The following is a 6,005-nucleotide window of genomic DNA, read 5'->3' as shown; positions in this document are numbered from 1 at the left end:
AAAAATGATAAAAAATAAAAATCAATAAAAGTTATACAAAAATTATAAAATGCTTCTTTTAGTATGATAATTTTTTTATGAATTTTATATTTCTTTACATTTTTTATAATTTTCTTACGAATTTAAAAACTTTTATAATTTTTTTCTATATTTCTATATATTTTATGATTTTTATAATTTTTAATATTTATTATTAAAATTTAAATAATTTTTACAATTTTTATTTATTATTTATTATTATTATTTTTTACCACATGTCACACCATGGTTATAACACTTCGTGCCTTTAACAACAAAAAATTAAGGATAATTAACTTTAATGGTCACTTTATAAATTAATTCAATCCAACACATGTTTTTTATTTCCTAAAGTAAATATTATTCTTTTAATTAATTTAATTAGATAAATTAATTTTCTAATTAAATAATTTTCTCAACCCAATTTTAATTTTGTTAAAATAATGATAATTTTACTGTAAAAAAATCTATAAGGACATAATTAATTTTCATATTCAACGGATTCACAATGACTAATAATTTAGTTTCATTTTCGAACTTCAATTATTTAATTAATTAAATAATAATTCAAAAACCTTTCATTCTTAAGTCATCTTTATACTTAGTGAGAAAACACATTCATTTGTAAATGTGACTCATTTCTCTAACTTCATAATTTCCATCCATTTTTATTCATTTGGTTTCAACAAACTAGCGGAGTGACTAATTGGACATATGTAATTAGGGCTCAAATAATTTATAATTAAGTACCCTTTTGGATGGGTGGGACGGTGCAGTGCGTTTAGCTTACTTATTGTCTCACATTACAATATTACTGCAGTATCTAATCTCATCGCCACTGTTGTTTTTACACTAACCACAACTAAACGCAATACCCATCCAAACCCACACTAAGTTTCAGTTTTTCACCTGTTAATTATAAAATTTTTTAGTCATGAATTAATTCCACTATAGGATTGTGACCCTCTCCCCAATTACATACCATTACAAAAGCTACTTAATTAGTGCTCATCCAATGACTCTGTCATTAGTATGCTACCCTTATAAGATAACCTTAATCGTTTTAAGGTAAATTCGTTCTCCCAATATGATCCTATTTTATTTCATCGTAGCCATTACATCTTCTGTCATGAAAAGCAAATTACTATCAAATAGTAACTAAGTCATTTATCACAAAAAGAAATGACCTCTGACCATATTTACTTTTTATTTATCATGTAATGTCGATGAGAGAATTTCATTTACCCATTGGTTGGGTTATGAATTTCACTATTTTGAATGATGCTACATATTGCAGAAGCCGTATACACAACGCACCAGCTTTCAATTCCTTATCTATTTGAACTCATGATTTTAATTACATCAAAGTATACGAGTCATGTATAAATAGACATTCACCCACTTGGGATTAAGGTATGTCACACAGTGGATGTCATAAGTGAATAAATCCATAAACGATCTAGGATCTATTTTACTTGGGTCTAGTCCAATGTACTGTTAGTCTAGTCTATCATATCTATATCTCTATCTTCTGAGAGTCATTCGCTTTGATGCCCAAGAGAAAACATCTCCCTAATTAGACTTGATAGACGACAAATTAGTATTTTAATCGATTTGACAATTTCTTATTAGACTAAAGACATGTTTAGGTTCATCTACTAGTACAAACTATCTTTCGAATTATGATCCAACCACACAATGCCGGTTAGTATTAGTTAAACATTATATAACCAATGAGCCAATATTTTCTTCTATCTTTCTTTTCATGCAAAAACATTGAGGACAATATACAAGGGTATTAGTGTAATTAATGGATATAATTAAACTAGCTTGTTCAAAAAATACAATTATAAAAAATAAATATGCTACACTTAGGGCACCAGATCCAACATATTTAAGACCTTGTCCAGGTAACCACTTTACCTCATCTATCTGAAACCAATCTCAATACCATTGCTCCAATTGATGCCTTGTGTAACAGCCCGATTTTGGGGCTAGTTGGAACAGTGGTTTCGGAATCACGAATCCAACATAGAAAAATTCATTTTTATTATATTTTTATAGTCTACAGTTTTATGGAACTATTTTTTGAAAATATCGTTTGAAAATTTTGACGTTTAGGCACTCAATTCAGTCGAAAGGACTAAATCGTAAATAGTGCAAAAGTTGAGTTCTACTTGTTAAAGGTGTCCAATTGCTATGAAATTTTAAATAGAGGTCCTTAGTTAGTAATTATACCATTGGATAAGTTATTGGACAAAAATGGACGTGAATAGGTAAAATTTCAAAGTTATGCATTAAGGGCATTTTAGTTATTTGGTAAATAAAAGAATAAAAAGGGAAAATAAAATCAAAATTGGTGTCCATCTTCTTCACTTTTACTTAATTTTACAAGGAGACCATAGATAGGGTTTCTTCAACTTTCAAGCTTGATTGTAAGTACATCCTATCCCCGTTTTTAATGCTCTTTACATTTTTGAAGTCATCGTAACCCGATTTACCTATTTCTACCATTATTTTGAAGTAGGTTCATGCTTAAAAATTTACCCATGTGTGACATGCATGTATTTTGATGTTTGGTGGAAGATATTGTATGTTTAAGGTGTGATAAACAACTTTTACTAAGTGATTTTTAGTGAAAATCCATAAAAATGACTTATTTGTAAAATTGTGAAAATGGGTAATAGAAATCTGATTTGATGAAAAATGTAGGCTGATATGAGCATGTATATGGTTTGGATAGGCTTGGGTAATAGAGAAAATGGATACATTTCATTTTACGAGACTAAGGACTAAATTGTAAATATGTCAACATTTAGGGGCAAAAATATAATTTTGCCATAAGTTGATTTTTGGACAGAATTGAGTAATGTGATAATTAAATAAGTTAAATTTGCTATTATAGATAAAGAAAAACGAAGTTTGAACATTGATCGGGGGAAGAATAAAGTTATTGACGATTAGGTCCATTTTCTACTATTTTGTACCGAGGTAAGTTTGTGTGTAAATAAAGCAATGTTATATTATGTACTTAATGCTTAATATTGCATAAATTATACAACTATTTCTATGGAAATATTCAACGAAGTTTCGACGATGAGAAAAAGAAAATCCCGATTAAACCTTAGGAATAGTTTGGGATACAAGTGACATGTCACTAGGAAACCATGTGTTATGTGATCTATGTGAATCTGGGTTTTGGTCATGTACGTCCTACCGGTGGCTGGGTAATCCAGCATATGTTACGGATACCTGACAGCTTGTGTGAGCAGCCTGCGTAGCTACGTCTTGACTGACAGCTTGTGTGAGCGGGCCCGTGATTAGCTCGTTTGTGAGCCCCATGTGTTATGAGATATAAGGTAGAGCTAGCTACATATGTGGCACTTATGTTCAAGACTTTCTGTGTATCCGGTAGTATTCCAAGTGTTCAACGGGTAATCCAAAGAGTATGTCAAAGATGACAAAGTATGTGACTATGTTACGAGATGGTACAGGTATGTATGTAAAACTCATGAGTATGAGCTTTGTTATGAGATGAACTCTTGGTAAGAATGCTAATTAGTAAGTTATGCCTAAGATAGATGATGAGGTTTATGTTAACTTATGTTAAGTAGTAATATGATTAATGAATGATTTATATTGCTTATTATTTGCATGCAAACTTACTAAGCTTTAAAGCTTACTCCTCTTTTTTTTCCTTTCTTCATAGTGTCGCCAAGCTAGTTCGGAGATCGAGGGACGCCGGAGCTCGATTCACACTATCAAACGATTATTTTGGGTATACCTGGTTTCAATATTTTGAGTATGACATGTATAGGAACTTGTTCATTTTGTTACGTGTCATATTGGTTTAGCCAAATGTGTTGGCATTGTAATGGTTAATGATTCATTTTGTATATGACCTTTGAAAGTTGGCTAATATTAATCTTATTGGTCATTGGTATGTTTATGTGATGATGCTTATCATGAAGATGAAATTGGCATGAATGGAAAAGAAAGTATGTGATGTTTATGCATGATAGATGTTAGTATGTGTAATTGTTGTTTTGATATCTTGTTTATGACTGATTTGGTTGTTTTTATATGCTTGAGTTTGTTATTGCTTGATGTTATGCAAGTTGGTGCAAGTAAGGGTGGTAAAATGGCTTGATAAATAGCCTTATTTTTCACTACACAGGAAGAGACACGACTGTGTGTCTCAGCCATCTGAAGGACGTGGCCTTGGGACATGGACGTGTGAAGTCTGCACCTATTCTATGAAAAATTTCAAAAATTAAATTCGCTGTACGGCCAAGCACACGGGCGTGTAACTTGTCCGTGTGACTCCCTTTGGTACATGACGTCATAAACAGAGAGTTACACCGGTTAGGGACATAGGCGTGTGTGACCACATGGCCAACCTACACGAGCGTGTCTCAAGCTACACGGGCATGTGACCCTGTTTTGATGAAAATTTTTCTATATGTTTTAAAAATTTCTAAAGTTCTCGGTTGAGTCTCGAATAACTTTTAATGCATGTTTTAGGCCTCGTAGGCTTGTTTTAGGGACAATATGATTATAAATGAAAAGTTTTAAATTTGGATAGAAATTTATGCCTCGATTTTGTATGTTAGCTTATGTTTAAGTTCGATAATGCCTTGTATCCTGTTCCAGTGTCAGATACGGGTAAGGGGTGTTACATTTAGTGGTATCAGAGCTACGATTTAGTCAGTTTTCGGACTAATGTAGCGTGTGTACGAGTCTAGCTATACATGCCATATATAAATTGTGATAGTATGACGACTCTTGACAATTTTAAACTGTGTTTTCATATAATAATGGATCCTGATCGAGCTATGGCAAATGATATAGAAAGTAATGCGTTAGCTCCCGCCAAAGGATGGTGCCAGTTGAGAGTAGACCCGTAATTGTGAGCCAGGGAGGAGAGGCTCGAGAAGCCTTCTTCTAGATGATGAATGAGTGATTCTCAGGGTTCGTTTGAACAAACCCGGCAGCTCAACAACATGCTCCACCCCCTCCTAATCCTCAACATGTCCCGATAGTGTCTCAAGATATGGACTTTATGAGATTAAATAGAACCCCAGTTGATATAATCAGAAAGTAAGGGGCTAAAGAATTTAGAGCAAATGCCGATGATGATCCTAAAAAAGCAGAATTTTGACTTGAGAATTCTATTAGAGTATTCGATGAGTTATCTTGTACATCCGATGAATGCTTAAAGTGTGCTATATCTTTAATGAGGGACAGAGCATATCACTTGTAGAAAACACTAGTATCTATGGTTCCAGAAGAGAGAGTTACATGAGAATTCTTTCAGGAAAAGATTCGAAAGAAGTATATCAGTGAGCGATTCATCGATCATAAGCGTAAAGAATTTCTTGAGCTGAAACAGGGCAGCATGTCAGTTGCTAAATATGAAAGAGAGTTTGTTAGGCTTAGCAAGTATGCTAGGGAGTGTGTCTCCTCCGAAGCTATTATGTGTAAAAGATTTGAAGACGGGCTTAATGAAGACATCAGATTGTTAGTGGGTATCCTTGAGTTGAAAGAATTTGTTGTGCTCATTGATCAGGCTTGTAAAGTAGAGGAACTGACCAAAGAAAAGAGAAAAGCCGAGTCTGAGGCTAGAGATGCAAGAAAGAGACTGATGGGTAAGTCGTTCCAATTTCAGTCTAAGAAACCTAGAGAGATACATTCTCGTTCTCATGCTTCAGTTGGGTTCTCAAATAGAAATCATGGAAATTAGTATTCGGGTTATAAAGCTCAGAGTACTTTTATTGTGAGCGTTGGTAGTCGACCCAATAGATTTGGATGCCCACATTGTGGAAGATGTCACCCCAAAAAGTGCCGAATGAATGACCGACTTGTTTCAAGTGTGGTTCCTAAGATTATTTCATTAAAGATTGCCCCGGGATGACTGAAAAAGAAAAGTTTCAGAGTAGAAGGCCGAGTAATACTACTTCTAGAGGGAGACCCCCGAGAAATACTGG

The sequence above is a fragment of the Gossypium hirsutum genome, chromosome A05, assembly GCF_007990345.1.
Source record: "Gossypium hirsutum isolate 1008001.06 chromosome A05, Gossypium_hirsutum_v2.1, whole genome shotgun sequence".
Taxonomy (NCBI): domain Eukaryota; kingdom Viridiplantae; phylum Streptophyta; class Magnoliopsida; order Malvales; family Malvaceae; genus Gossypium; species Gossypium hirsutum.
The sequence above is the reverse complement of the archived record's forward strand: the minus strand, read 5'-3'. Positions refer to the sequence as shown.